Raw genomic sequence first — 17,549 nt, 5'->3', positions numbered from 1 at the left:
TACCTAGGATCCCGACGACGTGGGAAACAGCTATGGCCGCAGAGATTAAAAAGGAGATGTATAAAGGTCCGTATCACTGAAAAGGTGCACACCCATTTGCTTATAAATCGTCTTGGCCAAGGTCGAGCAGGGTCTGCTTTGTGAACGGTTACACGCAAACAGGGATCTGTTGGATAAGAAGCAGTGCCAATATGGATAGAGGATTGAGAAATCTACAGATGAAGCGGTTAGCAGAGGTCTTCAGACAGTAAAAAATCCGATTGCTATATATCCAGTCGCATTCACATACGCAGGCACATTTGATTGGTGACCTGCCATATTCGCACACATCCGAGATCTCGGGGTCCCAAAAGGTCTCTGTTATTGCAGTGTACGTAGCATGCAGAGGGGGGGGGGGGGGGGGGGGAGGCTTATGGGGCCGAGTAATGTGATAAAAAATGATGGTCCGTAAGTGGTGTATTGTTTTGATGTCTTAGTATTATACTATTACAACTGTCAGACAAGGCATACACTACTGAAGGTCTTATTGCATACGCGGATGGCATCTTAGTAGTTATGTCGGCGGTCTCAGGGGTAAGTCTCGAGGAAAATATGACTGATGTGCTGGCTCAGATGCAGTGATGGTGGATCAGCAACAACCTGATTGAAGGTGCCCATAAAACGACGTACATAATTCTGTAGGGAAGACATCCTCGGGCCAGAAATCTTTCCCCGAGGCTGCCAAGGGCTTACTGGTGATTTTCGGGATGTATCCAATGGATCCTGTTTTATGCTAAAGAGTAGTCTTGTGTTGGTTGGGGCGAGAAAAATATGATGGAGCTCATATGTCGAATCAAAAAAGATTAGTGGCTGTCTGACCGGAACAGTAGAAGCAGTGGAAGGCGGGTATACTGCATATGCTCAACCATTAGGAATACGCGTAGTGTGTACGATATTGCCCATACTCGAGGCATGATCACCTATTGACGGGCTGTGGACCATATCCCAAACATTTACATCGAACAGCGTGTAGGAAAACACCAACATGCGAACGGAGAGAGTAATGCTAATCGTAGCATAATTGTCCCCGTTTTTAGATAGGCAATGAGTCTGCGAGCTACAAACAGAACTTATGGGCTGCAATTAATATGACAGCACACCGAATATCGAAAAAGGAACTGCTCAACTACTAGTCCTTAAGATGAAGTGGAAGCGGAATATCAAAATAACGTCAACAGATTAGAAGAACAAAGTACGAGTGTTTCCTCCATAATGGAAAATCACAGGCAGAAATATTTACAATCAAGATGAACTACAAAATATTAAAATAAAAATAAAGTAGAAAACGTGGTCAGGCACGTGCGAATGCGTAGACTCGAGGACTGCCCATTGCACTCTCGTATCAGTGGAGGCTATGTGGAATAACATTACGTCTAGATGTGGATCTAGTGGTAGTTACTCTGTAGTTGCAATTAGTCTGCAAAGCTCGAGCTCTTCCATGGTTGCCACTAACAGATCTATAAATATAAGTTGCAAGTTGTTCAGTTGGAACTAAATTCCTTTTATTTTCTTTTTTGATTTGACTATATATTTTCAACTTTGTTTTATTTCTACATTAATATTAACAATTATTGCTATTAACGTAATTTATATGTGTATCTACCAAGTGTGTCTCCTATGGGTCGTTACGTGCATTTACTTCCGTGTGTCGTCAGATATTTGCAATTTTATTTTTAGACGTGTAGCTGACTCTTCACAACGGCACAAAAGGACGAAATATTGCGAATAAATACATATAATAAAAGTCCAGACTGAAAACATTGTAATTTCGAACATATTTCAGTACTGTTTTTTGTGATTACCTGGTTCCGATGTTCTAATGTCAATTAGATAACAGACTATCAGTTACTTAATTCCACAAGACTGCGAAGTGCGGGGAAACCAGCAAAATGTTTCACGTAACTGCAGTAAAGTATTATAGCTTTATTTCGTTAAGGGAATGCTTTTGAATTTCGATTTACTGAAATTATACTTAAAATCAGTAAAATAAAAGTTGGTATTAAAAACAGAATGTAATTCTATCTTCTGAGTATTTGTTACATGCTTAATTGACGCGACGAACTAATTTTTCTAATAGTTACAAAAATATCGTCCACCAGTGGTTTGGGCACGCAGAAGTCTGTAATAAAATAGCGCCGACTGTGCTGCTGTTGCTGCTGCTGTGTGTGTGTGTGTGTGTGTGGGGGGGGGGGGGGGGGGGGGAAGAGAGAGAGAGAGAGAGAGAGAGAGAGAGAGAGAGAGAGAGAGAGAGAGAGAGAGAGTTGTAAGGAGCCGGTCTTTTGGGTGACTTTTACAAACTGTTCTTTATTTCACCAATTTTTTGGTGTCTTATTGACTCAGCATCGGACTATAACTTGACAACATTTCCAGATAACTCATTCCTGAGGTATACTTGTCAATGTAACAATTTTAATAATTGTATCCCTATGTGAGACGTATCCTCTACACCACTCTTCAGTATAACTGACCCAACATAATAAGATGAAGAGGGACTCTGAAACTAGACAGTTTATGAATAATCTTCGGTTTATTATATTTTTAGTTCATGAAAAGAATCCCTATGTCGATCTAAATTCCTGTCAGCTCACATCAACAAAAAAACTATTCACATTTTTCACTAGAGTTAGCCAATGCTGCTTTAATTTCCGTTAGGTCTCCGTATACCGATTCGTATTGCACAACATTAACTTGGAATCAGTACCCTCCACTCCTGTTTGGACATAAGGTGAGCTCGCCCCGATTCGCAGTTGAGCCAATCCTACAGTCTTACTCGTTACATGTCTTTTCTGCGGACGACGAAAGACCATCCCACGCACTCACTACCAGGGCGTCCCACGTCACCTATGATCTTTGGTCCAGCAGGAATGGGTACAGCCGTCCTGTCACGGGTCTTGAAAACGATCGTTAACGAGGAGCTGGTTACGTCACAGCGTGGAATTCGACGTCCCAATGCAATGCAAAGCGTGAAAGGAACAATATGTCATGTCACATTTTTGGAGACGAACTTGGTGAATGAGATACTGTATCGGCTGTTCGTAAGAAGAAGGACTTAGGAGGCGCCATTGCATTAAAACATATGACGCTTCGTATTTTGTGTGTTTTTTTTTTTAATTGTTTCAAAGCGTCAGTACATTGAGGCTCTCTCGAAGATGTGTCATTCTGGAACGATTTGTTATAATGAAATGGCAAGGAACTACATACCGGCTTCTCTTATTTGATGTTAATTTATTAAAACCTCTGCACTTTTAAAGTGCACCGTTTCAGCGCTATTCCACAGTGATGATTTACCAAAAGCGCATCGGTTTTGGTACAGTTTGTCATAGTTACATATAAAATATATATGCTTACAAGGCTTATACATGTGTATACTGTGTAACTCACATGCCAGGATCATATTAAAATGGTAGCGTAATCCATAGCTTTGTTACTTGTTAAAGGAAATACCAATTTTTTCTTTCACGTTTTGTTATCTAAAATTTGAGACTTTCTTATTATATAGAACTGTAATCTGCAATCCTCAATTTTACTTATTGTAAATAATATATTTTTAGCAATTCTTGCTGCAACGGTCAACAACGGGGCCAATTCCCCTAATGACCAGAAACCTTAACGTGATGGATTCTACGTTAGAAAGTAAAGACAGGTTACACACTAGACGTTTTTGCTGTTATGAAAATATATGTAAAGATATAACCCTATCTCTTGGTTTTATGGACTGGCTCATGTTTGTATCTTGCCGGTAAATATCTTTTCCAAATATGTATTAGCTACGAAAAAATCTCTTGCTTCATTCGAATGAAATTACGGAATGAATCTCACTGTTGGAATCTATGTGATCAAGTACATTACTTCGGACTGATAGTAGTCACCACAGATCGATAATAATGAATATTATTCATACGGAATATAACATTAGACACTATACTTTAACCATATTCCATTTAAATCCGAAAATGTGTAGATTGAGTTGAGTTACCGAAAAAGTTGTGCAGTACGTATTTCAGATCGTTTTGCAGCATATTATTACGACCCGATCCAGAGTTGCATCGTTACCAGTTGGTGAGCGAAGAGCGAGTATGAGTGATCCTGTGAGATCGGGACGCCAATGAAACATAGTTCAGTTAACAACCATAATTATTAATAAAATTTTCTTGGGCTTCCAGCCGCGTGAGATGGTTAAAATCCCACGAGCTTTCGTCCGAGCTCTCCCTGGCCATTGTCAAGTGATAAGACTGACCGCTGTGTCGCCATGGCGGCGTCGTTATAGCCGCACTGCTGGCTGTGACGTCACTTGTGCTCCTTTCCTCTATCGAAAGCTCTTGGGATTTTAACCACCTGACGCGGCTGGAGGCCCGAGAAAATTTTCATTAATTCATATCGCCGCGAAACCATGTATTCATACAATCATAATTATATTGGTGAAAGTGTTACAATCACCCCACGTCTTCCCGGCGCTGCCTAGCATTGATCGCGCTTAGTCCACTTCGCTGGAGAGCGCGAGGTGGCAAGTCAATGTCCGGCGAGGAACTTGCAGAGCACACGTCCTGCGCTGTCTGTGGTTAGTGCTGCCACCCAGTCACAGGAGAACGTGGCGGCGGTGCGTACCCACAACCTGGAGTGGCTGGGAATGTCCGTCACAGCGTTAGGTCTCTCAATGAGTGAAGCTGCGCTTAGGCTCGGCCCCAGAAATCCCAATGCCACTGCTATCGGTTGTCAAAACGGCGTGTAGGCGGAAGACCCAGCAGTAACACGAAGGACGGCAGCCAAAGCGGCGGTCCCAGTATACAGCCGGTAGAGCGATATTTATATTTGTGCTGCTCCAGTATTGACGACACGGGCGCCAAGCGCCGGAGTCGAGTATCTTGGAGACGGGCAGATCGGTTCTTCGTTAATGGAAGTCCGGTCCTGCCCCCATCGTCCGTCAGTCGCCGTTGTGACCGGCATGACTGCGGCTCGCTGATCAGAAGGGTTCTGTACGCCTGGACGGCTGTGGATTTGCAGTAGTGTACTACAAACCGGCGGTAGCTTGCAGCCAGTTGTTGAACTGACCAGAGCTTCCTGCTGGTCTTCCTTTGGTATCCGCGATGCGGATAGAATGGCCTCACTCTGAGAAGCAGGAGGGTGGAGGTGTTATATCGTCCGACAACGTGATATCTCCCACACCGGTGATCGAATGTGCTCTCGCCTTCTGAACCTGTCAGCGCTCGCGGCTACTCCAGCGTTTAATCTGCAGGCCTCAGAGCATTTCTTCTTGTGAAGTTTGCATCCTGGAAGTTATTCTTATCTCTAAATGAAATGTTACTACATTGAGTCTCATCGCAGCAGCATGTTCTGCCTGTTCCGCACTTCCGTCGAAGTTCTCACTCAGTTGTTCTTTGCTTGCCTCTTGCATACTCTGATGAAATGAGCTCATGAAATGACGCTCCCCTTGGCCTTCACCGTCTGTGTGTAACCAAATTTGTTCCTGTGCTTGCTTATTTATAACTCTATTGTGTTGTCGTCTACCAGGTGTTAAAACCGTCGACCACCCCAGAAACTCCTTCACTATTTTCTCCGTTCTTCTTCGCCGATCGCTAACGGAGTGGACACAACTATTTCACACAAACTGATTAGTAAGGTTTTTAACATGGCTGTCAATCAGCGACTGTTGTATAATACAACATTTTGAAAAAGACAGCCCTCAGTAGCGAACACAATTTGTAACCTAGGTTGCGGTATCACAAGGGCCACCTTCTTCTGGTTACGAAGCTCGGTTGGTAGATGATATCCTCAGAAAGAATATTGGCAAGGAGGGTACTACACTTGGTTCTTTCATCAGCGTCCCAGAAGAATCGGAGAAAAAATTGTTCTCAATTCCATTTTTAGGTCCAGTGTCATACCAGATTCAAAGGTTGCTTCGGATTAAATACAAATGTAAAAATATTGCCTTTTCTACAAATAACAACTTGAGAAAAAATGTCATCCATAATTTAAAGTCAACTACTAGCCCTCTGTAGAATTCTGATGTCTACAAGATTTCATGTGACACTTGCGGTGCCGATTATATTGGTCAAACGGGACGTGCCTTTTCAATTCGCTGTGAAGAACATTTTCTGAGGAAAAACGGTTCGCGTGCCACTAATTCTTCTTTAGCAGATCACCTGGCAGATCACAGGGCACTCTCGTAAAGGAGTTGAAAAGTTGGAAATTTTGCATATTGAAAAAAAAATGGCGTAAACTTGATATTTTGGAGGAGCTGGAAATTTTCAAGCATTTACTTTCGAATGACGGACTTTTTCTCAACGAGCAGGTACAGCTGCGCGGAAGAAGTTATTTCAATGGTATAAGGCCGCTGCTTGACGAGATCTAACAGTCTGATGTACCAACTACTTCTTGCAGATTCAGAGATAGCTTTTCTTTCTACGTTTCACGGCTCATATACGTAAACTAAAAAACGTTTTTGGTTTCTATAACGTATCTATTACAGCAATAAGTAATGTCATTTAATGGATTATTTCGTATATGTCTTTATGCATTTATTCTGGAATTTTTGTACTACGGTCAGTCATTCATTAGTTGCATTTTATATCATGCAACATCCCGCTATTGTAATTACTTCATGTACACCGTTCAGGTGTTCGTTTATTTCCCTCTCTGCACTTACGAAAGACGTTTACAAAATAGGTTGTTTCACCAATTAGCCACCAAATGGCGGTATTGTCTTGAAGTTGCCGTGCCGCACAAGTCACATGATGTTTCAGTTTTGCGTTGACTGTAGCAGAGGACCCATGGCAGCCCCTAGTGGCTTGCACCTCTGTAGCATTTTATTTTAATTCTGACTATCTGACGGTGACAGGTATGACCGCAGCTTTCGTATTTTTTGGTACGTTATGCTGTAACATTTAGTTTTAATTCTGTCCGAAGAAGGTGTCCCTTGTGACACCGAATCCTAGGTTACATATTAATTGTGTTTGCGACTGAGGGCTGTGTTGCTCAAAATTTTGTGTCTGATTAGTGCGTCAGATGCAGGCAACTGCCGGTGGGTAGTGGTACCATAGCAATTCACATGAGAATCACGTTCCGTGAGATGTAGCAGATAGCTCAAGAGCAAGCACAATTGATACCACATCCAGCGTCCTTCACGATGAGAAACACGTTCTGTGTGAGGACGGCTTAGGGCATCGTAGCGGTACCGATATGTGTCCTTATTCCCTACAGTCTGTTTGTTTGTGTGTGTGTGTGTGTGTGTGTGTGTGTGTGAGAGAGAGAGAGAGAGAGAGAGAGAGAGAGAGAGAGAGAGAGTGGTGTCAGTAGCCTCAGGCACCAACTTTTGATTGTACGAGGAGTGCGGAAAATTCGTCGCTTGCTAAACGCGCAGCAGTCTTGTACAGGCGGCGTGTTCGGTGAGCGAACAGGGGTGCGGCAGGTAGCGAGTGAACGGTATCGGTGCAGCAGAAGCGGCAGCGGCGGCGTCAGGGCGGAGCCGGCTCGGCGGGCCGCGCCCGGCGGCGCCCCGCTGCGCCGGCGCTGCAATATCCGCAGCCACTTTTATGCCGGCAGGCGGTGAATGCCTTCCGGTAATTGTCCGCGGCTGGCGGTTCGCGACGGTGCGGGCCGGCGCGTCCCCTCCCACCGCCGCCGGCGCTGCACAACAATAGCGGCCGGTCGCCGGTCGGTGCGCGCGGCTGAAATCTGCGCGAGCCGCTCGCAGGCGTAGCGCGTTACCGCTGGCGGCGACGGCAGCGGCGGCGGCCACCGTGAAATCGCGACGGCGTGTCGTGGCGCCTGGCCGCCAGGCCTCGCTGACACAGCCGGGCTGTCCTTTGTCGCCAGCTGGGCCAGTCGGAGCCGAGGCGCGAGGCGGCCAGCAGGTATTTCAGGGGTCCGCAGATACACGGTCCAGTCACATTAACACTTTCGCTGCGGCATCGGTGCAGGCGCGCAACTCTCCAGTGCGGTGCGGTAACGCTCGAGTGGGGGCCGGTAACACTCTGAAAGGGCACGTACCGCGCGGAGCCGACTCTCCTAAGACACCTGAGTCATAGGCCGACGTCAAGACCTTGTAAAATCTGTAGGATCATGTTCTATACTGACTCAATGATGACGCCTACACTTAGAGGTTTCCATTTACAGATCCTAGATCCCTCTTTTGCATTTTCGCTCAGCAATATTTTGACTGCGTTATCGTTCGTTTCGTCACCTACAAGTTGCAACACTTCGTCTGTTACCAATAATGTGAAGAAATCCGTAGGAGAATTGCCAGCAGGATGAATTTTCAGAACTTCTTCCTTTGTAAATGGGTGATACTGCATATTATGTCAGGACTCGACTGGATTATCTCCGTGTGACAGGTCGGGCTCTTTTTTCGTCGTCGATTTCCACACAACCGTCTTGATTCGTATCGTCAGATTCTTCTGCAACCTCTATATTACAATCTCCGCGGTATGCGGCGTCCTCACTGCACAGAAAATCACTGTCGTCTAGGACACTAAGTAACTGTACCTCTGCCAGTTTTTTCCTGCTCCTTTTCACATTGGAAGGTCCAGGTGTTGGTTCATTAGCTGTCATTACAAACAATATACGTTCGATGACTGACCACACATAACAAAAGTTTACACTCTTTGATGCTAGCTTAGACGCTGCAACGAAACTGAGTAATCCGGCAGTGAGAGCGGACGCTTGTAAGAGTCAGCCGCAGCGAAAGTGTTAGTGTGACCGCCGTCCGCCCTGGTAGCTGAGTAGTCTGCGCAACGGACTCTCATATGAGGCATGTTTTTTAAGCAAGCTCAGTTTTGAAATTAAAAAAAGACGTGCTAAGATATGTCAATAACTTTATTATTACATGAAAGCGTGTACCTTAATATACTTTTCTACAAAATTTCCGTCAATATTGAGGCACTTGTCGTAACGTTGAACCAGTTTTTAAATACCCTCCTCATAGAACTCTGCCGCCTGAAATGTTAACCACTGCATCACCACTGTTTTGACTTCGTCATCGTATTGAAGAAGCTGACTGATCAGGTGTTCAAAAATGGTTCAAATGGCTCTGAGCACTATGGGACTTAATAGCTGTGGTCATCAGTCCCCTAGAACTCAGAACTTTTTTAAACCTAACTAACCTAAGTACATCACACACATCCATACCCGAGGCAGGATTCGAACCAGCGACCGTAGCAATCGCGCGGTTCCGGACTGCGCGCCTAGAACCGCGAGACCACCGCGGCCGGCGATCAGGTGTTCCTTCAAGTGCAGGAACAGATGTTAGTCACTGGGCGCAAGATCGGGGCCGTATGGAGAATGATTTAGAGTTTCCCATCGAAAAGATGGATGAGATCTTTGGTCTGATTCTCGTGAAGAGTTAAGGTGTCTGAAGTTAAATTGTAGTGCAAAGTTGAGTACATTTCTATTTCATTTGCTGTCTCTTGCCTCTCTTTGGTGTGCTCACATCTGTCACTAATTCACACGCAGTATTGAAGCGGAGACATTTTGGGGGTTACTGTCATATGGTCATGTTCTAGAAGTAATGATTTTAACAACACTGTTGATTAATCCACTGAGTTACTTAAAGTTGAAAATTTGTTTGGTTAAATTAAAGCACCTCCTTAATCGTGGAAGTGATTTTATTGTAATAAACCTTTTAGCAACAGTGTTTTATTTAGGAAAGTTGGTTAGCCAAATCATAAAGATTTGTGTCCTGTCACTTAATGTTTTCTTTAGCTGATTGCAAGTAATTAGAGTTCTCATAGGAATGGTATGGATATTTATTCCATTGTAAGACGAGTATATTTCTACTGTCTATTGTCAAATCACAAATTATGAAACATGTTTATATTTTATTAATAGGATTAAGTAGGAATAATTAATATTTGTCATGTTCAAAATAACTGTGGTAGCAGCGAATGTCTGCACTAAAGTATTGTTGGCAAGAGAGAACGCACATTGACATAATTTTTAAAACGGCGGGAGAGACCGCGTATGAATGCATTTTAAGAAAAGAGCAGGAAAAACCGCGCATTGACACATTTTGTAATGGTAGCAGGGATTGTCGGCACCAGAAAGCATTGTTGGCAGGAGAGACCGCGCTTTAGCGATCGTAGGAAGTCAGTAGTAAGCGAGATGTGAAGCGGGAGGTTGAGAGGAGCAGTGTGTATGCAGCCACCAGCTAAAATTTACAAGAAATTATAAACCGATGTACAGAGACATCAGCTAACTATTATCATAAGAAGAACTAATATTATTGAATTAATTTTTTTGAGAAACTCAAGACTACTGAGGGTATGTTTGCGCATTCCTAGTTGGAAGATTATTGTAAAAAAATAAGTCCCATTTGAGCGTTTGTAAAATCATTTCATTGAGAATATAATTAACTTTTGCCAACAGTATTGCATTACCGATTATAATGGATACCAAAAACCATCGACGTAAAATTTTGCAAAATTTTATTGTTATCAAGAAAAATTTTAACTATGAATTACGTAACGTCAGTCAAATTAATGAAAGAATTATGTCAGTTTTGCTATTAAAGAATAACGTCAGCTTTGGTAATAAATACAGCCACTTATTATGACAGCCCACCAGCAACTAATAGAGTATAGTAAACCAGAGTAATTATATTCATGTTTGATGTAGCAGTCAGATGGCGATCCAGTAACAGTAAGAAAGGCAAGGAACAGTTTTGGGTTATTGCAGGTAACGACTGAGGGTAACGACGAGGACACATTCTACGTTTCGTAGAAATAATCAGCAAATCACTTTTAATAAGCAGCATTTAAATTTGTACGCGAATATTCCACTTATTATTATTGAGAAAGAGAATTAATTTCAAAGGGAAGATTTCGTTTGCTATTATTAAGCAAGAGAGAGAAATCCTAAGGATAGGTTTCATAGCTTATTGTAGAAGGGAACAAAAGAGATATAGAGGAGACGGGAAGGTTTCACCATCTAAGTAATGAAGTTTATCTGGGTTAGTTTAACTAGTTATATTCAATTTTCTTGTTTTTATGGGTCTTGTTCTAGTTAAAATATTGTTAGGCATTTAAGCAAGTGATATGGCTTTATAAGGCAACCGCTTTTGTTATTGTGTTTGTGATTTGGTAATGCTTTATGACTGAATAAAGTGTGTGGCAACTACAACGAATTACTATTGTGATCTCGGTGTGTCCCTATGACCCACACATCAAATGCCGTCATTGTCATAATGCGGAAACTGAGCAGTTTATCAGACGTCTAAAAGGAGATGGTCACTAACTTCCGGAACTGTCGAGTTTGTAAATTGTTCACGTTGTTCCTTGGTTAAAGTGTACCGTGCGTGGACAAATGGCGCTATCCAAGTGTGGTGCACCATGCTTCATAGAGGTGGACGACGGCTGCGGTGATGTGTAAGGACGAAGCAACGTGCAGCTGTTGAGCAACTGGCCGCCCGATGAACCAACAGACTACCAACACTGCAGGAGCCTGGCTCTTGAACTCAAAACGATTGTTATTCATTGGCTACAAAGGCTGGAATTTGCACGGCAATACCGCCACTGGACGTCCACTGTGTTGGAAGGGTCCATGCCGCAGAAGGTCAATGTTTTCATGGTATTCCCTGGGTGATATTCTGGAAGTCACAATCCTCAACACAATGCATCTATCCTTGGGGATCCATGTCGACCTCAACACGCACCACTTTTCCCCGGGATGATTGCATCTACAAGCAGGACAGTGCAACGAGATTACACATCTTGCAGCTGTAAGACGTCGTGGTCTCCTGACCTTCATTGGTTACATATTCCGCCCTCACGATCATATTCCGCACATCAAGACGCTCCATTCGAACCGGAACTCAATAAGATAAAGTCAGTGTTGTATGAATTCATGTAAACGATATGCAAATAACAAGTGCGCACCGGCATTGAAATACTCGCGGCTGGCGTACACACATACATTCCAGACACAACGGTCACAGGAGCTTTTAGTTCGAGAGAGGCAGACCACACACCGGGAGGCCGGTCCCTTCAAAGGACGAGTCAACCTTGGCCGGCCGTGGAGCAGACAGCGTGTGCCCGAGTGAAAGGGGGAACGACCCCGTTTTTGGCTTAAAGTCAAATTCCGCTACATTGTGTGGGTGCGTCCAACCTATGCATTCGTTGCACATAGTACGCAGTTTCAGAGGTTTTCACAGGGAGACAGCAAACGCCAAACGCCGATACTACAGATTTCCAGATTGGTTGCCTTAAACGAAACGTCATCCTCCCGTTTTAGAAGAGCAATGCTGATTGGCAGACAATATTTCTGACGCCTTGAGCTGAAGGAGTAATTGAAGAGACCGAAAGATATACCCCTTCACGTCTGGTTGGGGAGGCGCCGTTTCGTTGTCGCTCTTGGACCGAGGAACAAGTATCTCCTCAATACTTCACTGGGAGGGCGCCTCTGTCGAGAGCGAATTGAAGTTCGACTCTATGTTGAGTCCTTGCGATTAAGCGCTGTTACTGTGTTGGCCGATACACTTATTGTGCGGTGTGAATGGACAGAGTTATAGTTAAACGCCTGAGAGCGAATTTTTGAGTGGCATCGCGGTGGACTGGTTACCTGACCGGTGTACCACGGCAATAGTTAGACTAGGGGCGAATAGGAATCCTTGACTTCATCAAGGCGTAGGGAGAGTTTGATTGGCGAAGGTCAATCCAGATAGAACGGGAGTTATTTGTCAGCAGCGAGCGGCACAGACAGCAGTCATCGCAACTTACAGTATTGTGCGCTACAGCTCTTGCGAGCCCCATATTTCCTCAAAAACCGTGCACTTCACTGCATTTCACACGCGACACCCTCGACCATACCTATGAACATTCTAACGGAAAATTATTCAAGTTGAGTAGGCGCGGCTCTCAGCCATTCTTCAAGACAATAAAAATCACAAACTTTTTATAGAAATTTCATTAGCGAATCCTATTCTTGAGAGATAACTTCACGTTTCGAAAAGAACCAGGTTATAACTCGTTCAATTCATATCTAAAGGTGCCATTGTGATTTCTCAGAATTTATGCAAAATAAATAATAATTTTCGTTAGTTTCATGTTTTTCTTACACTAACTAGCACTACTCCAGTACCCAAGTGTCCCACTAGTTGCATAAGAAGTGTTGTGAATTTTTGTGTCATTTCCTTACAGCGGGCGACTCCAGAAGATATTTATTGATGAAAGTTTTTCAGGCTTTTCTCTGTAGAACGTTAGGAGCGTCTGTCTGACTTCTGTAGTAGTGTAGGGGTGGAAACTGCATCTTGCAGGAGTCGCAGGGTAAAGGGTACATCTCAGATTAATCCGTTGCGCAGAATAACAGAGTAGCTGATCATCCCCACACGCTCACACAGTGTATGTGCTGAACGCCACTGGCCGCAGAACTCCCAAGATTGAACCACAATTGAGAATCTGTGGAACCAGCTCGATAGGGCTGCTCGCGCCCTCTATCCTCAGATGTGTAGCGCAAGTGGCGGGGGCACTGGAGTCGGATTGCCTCCACACATCCGCCGGCAGCTCTCAGAACCTCATTCACTCCCTTTGCGCTGCAAAAGCTGGATGTTTAGGTTTCTGACATGTGGTCACATTAATGTGGAAGAACCATGTAGCTTCGCGAAAGGTGCGATTTCACTGCATCCGCGGAAATGGAAAGTGTTACATGCTGAAGCAGCAGTCCGATATTTATCAAGCTTTGTGTTCACCAGATAACTTATATCACCGACTTGCCTACGGTGTGACTCTCCCCCCCTCCCGCCTGAACAAACGTACTATTATATTTGTCATGTCATGTTTGTTATTTCAGCTTGAGGAACTAATTCCCACACCTGAAAAAAATGCAGTGTCTATTCACCAAGATTGAGGACTGGATGCTAGTATGAAAATGTACGTCCACCAATCGTTTTCCTGCAGAAATACTAGATTCGGTATCCTGGTCGTAAGGGGCGTCACAAAAGCGTTTATCATTCTTGCCGCACATTGGCAAGCGCTAAGCCTTCCTACAAACACTGCTAAATCAGACCGGTTGTCATATCCAGTATCCACCTTCACCATGAATCCAACAGGTGGAAAGGTGTCGGTCGCGAGCATCACACGTAACACGGTACAATGCGATCGTAACTTGAAAAGTGAACGTCAGTTCCGGTCGAAAAGTTCTGTGACGATTGTTCACAGTTACTATCGGCTCCAATCTGTATCTTGTGTAATATCCATAACAATTATCAGTTGCCTTTGTGCTATCGCCTATTGTTAACTACGGAAATAAGTGTGAATTAATTTTCTTTGATTTATTCGTATATACTAGCTAATAGCATCTGTCTGTGCAGCTTCCACAGTTTCACAGAAATTTGGAATGCAGTTAACGTTTTCAACATTGGAAAGATCAAGTATTAAGAACGTCGTATGCAGTCGAAATTACCTACTTCTCCAGTACACCTACGTATGTCTTATTTATTAGTTAATTTCTTGAACATTCATTTGAATGATGTCGACATTCCGCTAAGAATTGTGGAAACATTAGAAGAAACATATCACTGTTGTCCTAATTACAGTCCAACACAGAAACAGAGAACCTTCCAAGCCCACAGGAAACATTCACGGTAATAGCTTTTAGTGAGATGAAAAGACTATAAATTTTTAGTTAAACGAAGGACGATCAAAGCGCTTATACGTAAGCAGTTGCAAAGATAGTTTCGTTTCGTAAAATCTGAACATGAATTGCACAAATGGAAGCAAGATTTACATGAAGTACAAAATGTGAGTCAAAATGAAACTCGTAGAAGTGCGAGAAAAACCTGTTCGAAAGATTTAGAAACGCTAGTGAGAGTCAATGCACTGTTACTGAGGGAGATATACCAGATCTCATTTGCAAGAGTGATGGACATTACTGATTTTGAAGCCTTTTATACCTGTTTAAACTTTCAGGATATCATACAGGAAAACAAGTAGCAAAATTAGGAAGATTGGAAGATTACCTCAAGTAAGCGCATAGGGAGACGTCATTACCCGTCTTTTTTTTTTTTTTCAGGCTTCTGACTGGTTTGATGCGGCCCACCACGAGTTCCTGTCCTGTGAAAACCTCTTCATCTCAGAGTAGCAATTGCAACCCACGTCCTCAGTTATTTGCAGAATGTATTCCAATTACTGTCTTCCTCTACAGTTTTTGCCCTCTACAGCTCCCTCTGGTATCATGGAAGTCATTCCCTCATGTCTTAATAGATGTCCTATCATCCTGCCCCTTCTCCTTATCAGTGTTTTCTACACGTTCCTTTCCTCCCGATTCTTCGCAGAACTTCCTCCTTCCTTACCTTATAAGCCCATCTACGTTTCAACATTCGTCTGTAGCACCACTTCTCCAATGCTTCGACTCTCTTCTGTTCGTGTTATCTCACAGTCCATGTTTCAATACCATACAATGCTATACTCGACACATTCATTCTCAGAAATTTCTTCCTCAAATTAATGCCTATGTTTGATACTTTTGCCCAGAAATGCCCTTTTTGCCACCGCTTTTGATATCCTCCGTGCTTCGTCCGTCATCGTATATTTCACTTACGAGCTAGCTGAATTCCTTAACTTGATCTTCTTCGTGACCACCAATCCTGATGTTAAGTGTTACAGTGCTCATTCCGTTCATTTATACCATTTCAGATTGAAATTAAATTCCATTCCTGAACTTCCTTTTATTTCCATCATTGCTTCCTCGATGTACAGATTGAACAGAAAGGGGCGAATGACTACATCCCGGTCTTACATCCTTTTTAATCGAACAACTTCGTTCTTGGTCGTCTACTACTATTATTCCCCTCTTGGCTCTCGTGCATAGTGTATGTTAGCCGTCTCTCCCTATAGCTTACTCCAATTTTTCTCAGAATGTCGAACATTTTTTTTTACACTGTCGAACGCTTTTTTAAATCCAATGAAGGTGTGTTGATTTTTCTTTAGTCTTGCTTCCATTATTAACTCTCTCGGTCCTTTACCTTTTCTAATGCCAAATTGATCGTCATCTAGGAAATCCTCATTTTTCTTTTCCATTCTTCTGTTCATCATTCTTGTCACCAACTTAGATGCATTAGCTGTTAAGCTGATTGTGCGATAATGCTCGCAATTGTCAGCCCTTGCCGTCATCGGAATTGTGTCTATGATATTATTTTGGAAGACAGTTGGTATGTCGCCAGACTTATACATTCTACACACCAACATGAATAGTCGATTTGTTAGCACTTCTTGTGAAGAAAAACTGCGCATCCTTTCTGGGCAAACCTCGTATTATGGAAGAGTGTCTGCAGTTGCCTGTAAAAATGTTAGACCATTTATAGAGAAAACAACTGACTCCCAAGTCCATATTTCGGGTTACTCCCTTTCTATACATATCATAGACTTTCGATTGTTCTGAAAACCTCTGAAATTCTACTATTGGTTCATTCTGTTCATTCAACGTCGATGAAATTCTGGTACTGTGGAATATCATTTACTTTTATTGTTGTATCTCCAAATTGATCTTTAAATCCCCAACGCACTTGACGATAACCATCATCTATTAGGCTATAAGTATTTGTATTTCTCTAAATAAAATTTTAAAAACCTTACCACCGACAAAATTCAAAAAAAAAAAAGTTGTAAATATGCATACAATCATATCAATTTGGGGAAAGATGTATTTAATGTACACAAAATGTAATTAGGGCATTGCTTTTGATTTATACTCTTAAGTAAATTCTTAAAAGTGACAGAAAAAATTAATTTGATTCGACAACAAAGCCGTTAAATTTATTAACTTCGGAACAAACTTCTAAACATTATTAGTTCATGTAGTAAAGTTGATGCGTTCTACATTCAACTATTTGCAGATGTCGCATAATGTAATCTTCGTCCGGCAGATGTGGCCAAGCGGCTCTAGGTGCTTCAGTCGGGAACCGCGCGACCGCTACGGTCGCAGGTTAGAACCCTGCCTCGGGCATGGATGTGTGTGATGTTGTTAGGTTAGTTAGGTTTAAGTAGTTGTAAGTTGTATGGGACTGATGACCTCTGATGTTTAGTCCCATAGTGCTCAGAGCCTTTTGTAATCTTCGTTCTCAGCAACTGCACAGTCAAAATGGTTCCACATTTTAGCTTGCATTCGATATTGCACGAGACGCTATCTGCAGCTTCACAACTTAAAACAGAACCAATTGTATCCATAGCCAAAAATAGCAACTAACTAACCAACTGCTCTTTCACTCAGTAAACTGCATAGTTTTGATCGTTAGAGTAAATTATAAGTAATTACTACATACTTTTGTATGATAGTCTCCAAAAGCTTTGTCCTACTACCAAAACAAATTATCCCCACCGTAACTAACGGTGCGTGGAGACGAACTGGGGACTCGTTACACAGCAACGCGGAAACATTTTGAAGCAAGTCATACGTCTCTCGCTCGTAAACACTACGTGACAGATGAGAAACCATCGTGCTCCATATTGTCCGACTATTCCACGATACCCCAAGCTCATTCACATTATTTTGATTTCCCTGTCGTGTTACTGAAGCACGGGAAAAAA

The 17,549-nt window shown here is 42.9% G+C and overlaps 1 protein-coding gene across 1 annotated transcript in view; it reads right to left on the bottom strand.

Moving 5' to 3' along the window:
• LOC126272046 (thrombospondin type-1 domain-containing protein 4) overlaps positions 1-17,549 on the bottom strand; it is a 2,052,781-nt gene that overhangs the window by 1,831,508 nt on the left and 203,724 nt on the right. The window lies entirely within an intron of this gene.

The sequence above is a fragment of the Schistocerca gregaria genome, chromosome 5 (assembly GCF_023897955.1).
Source record: "Schistocerca gregaria isolate iqSchGreg1 chromosome 5, iqSchGreg1.2, whole genome shotgun sequence".
Lineage (NCBI taxonomy): Eukaryota > Metazoa > Arthropoda > Insecta > Orthoptera > Acrididae > Schistocerca > Schistocerca gregaria.
The sequence above is the reverse complement of the archived record's forward strand: the minus strand, read 5'-3'. Positions and strand labels throughout refer to the sequence as shown.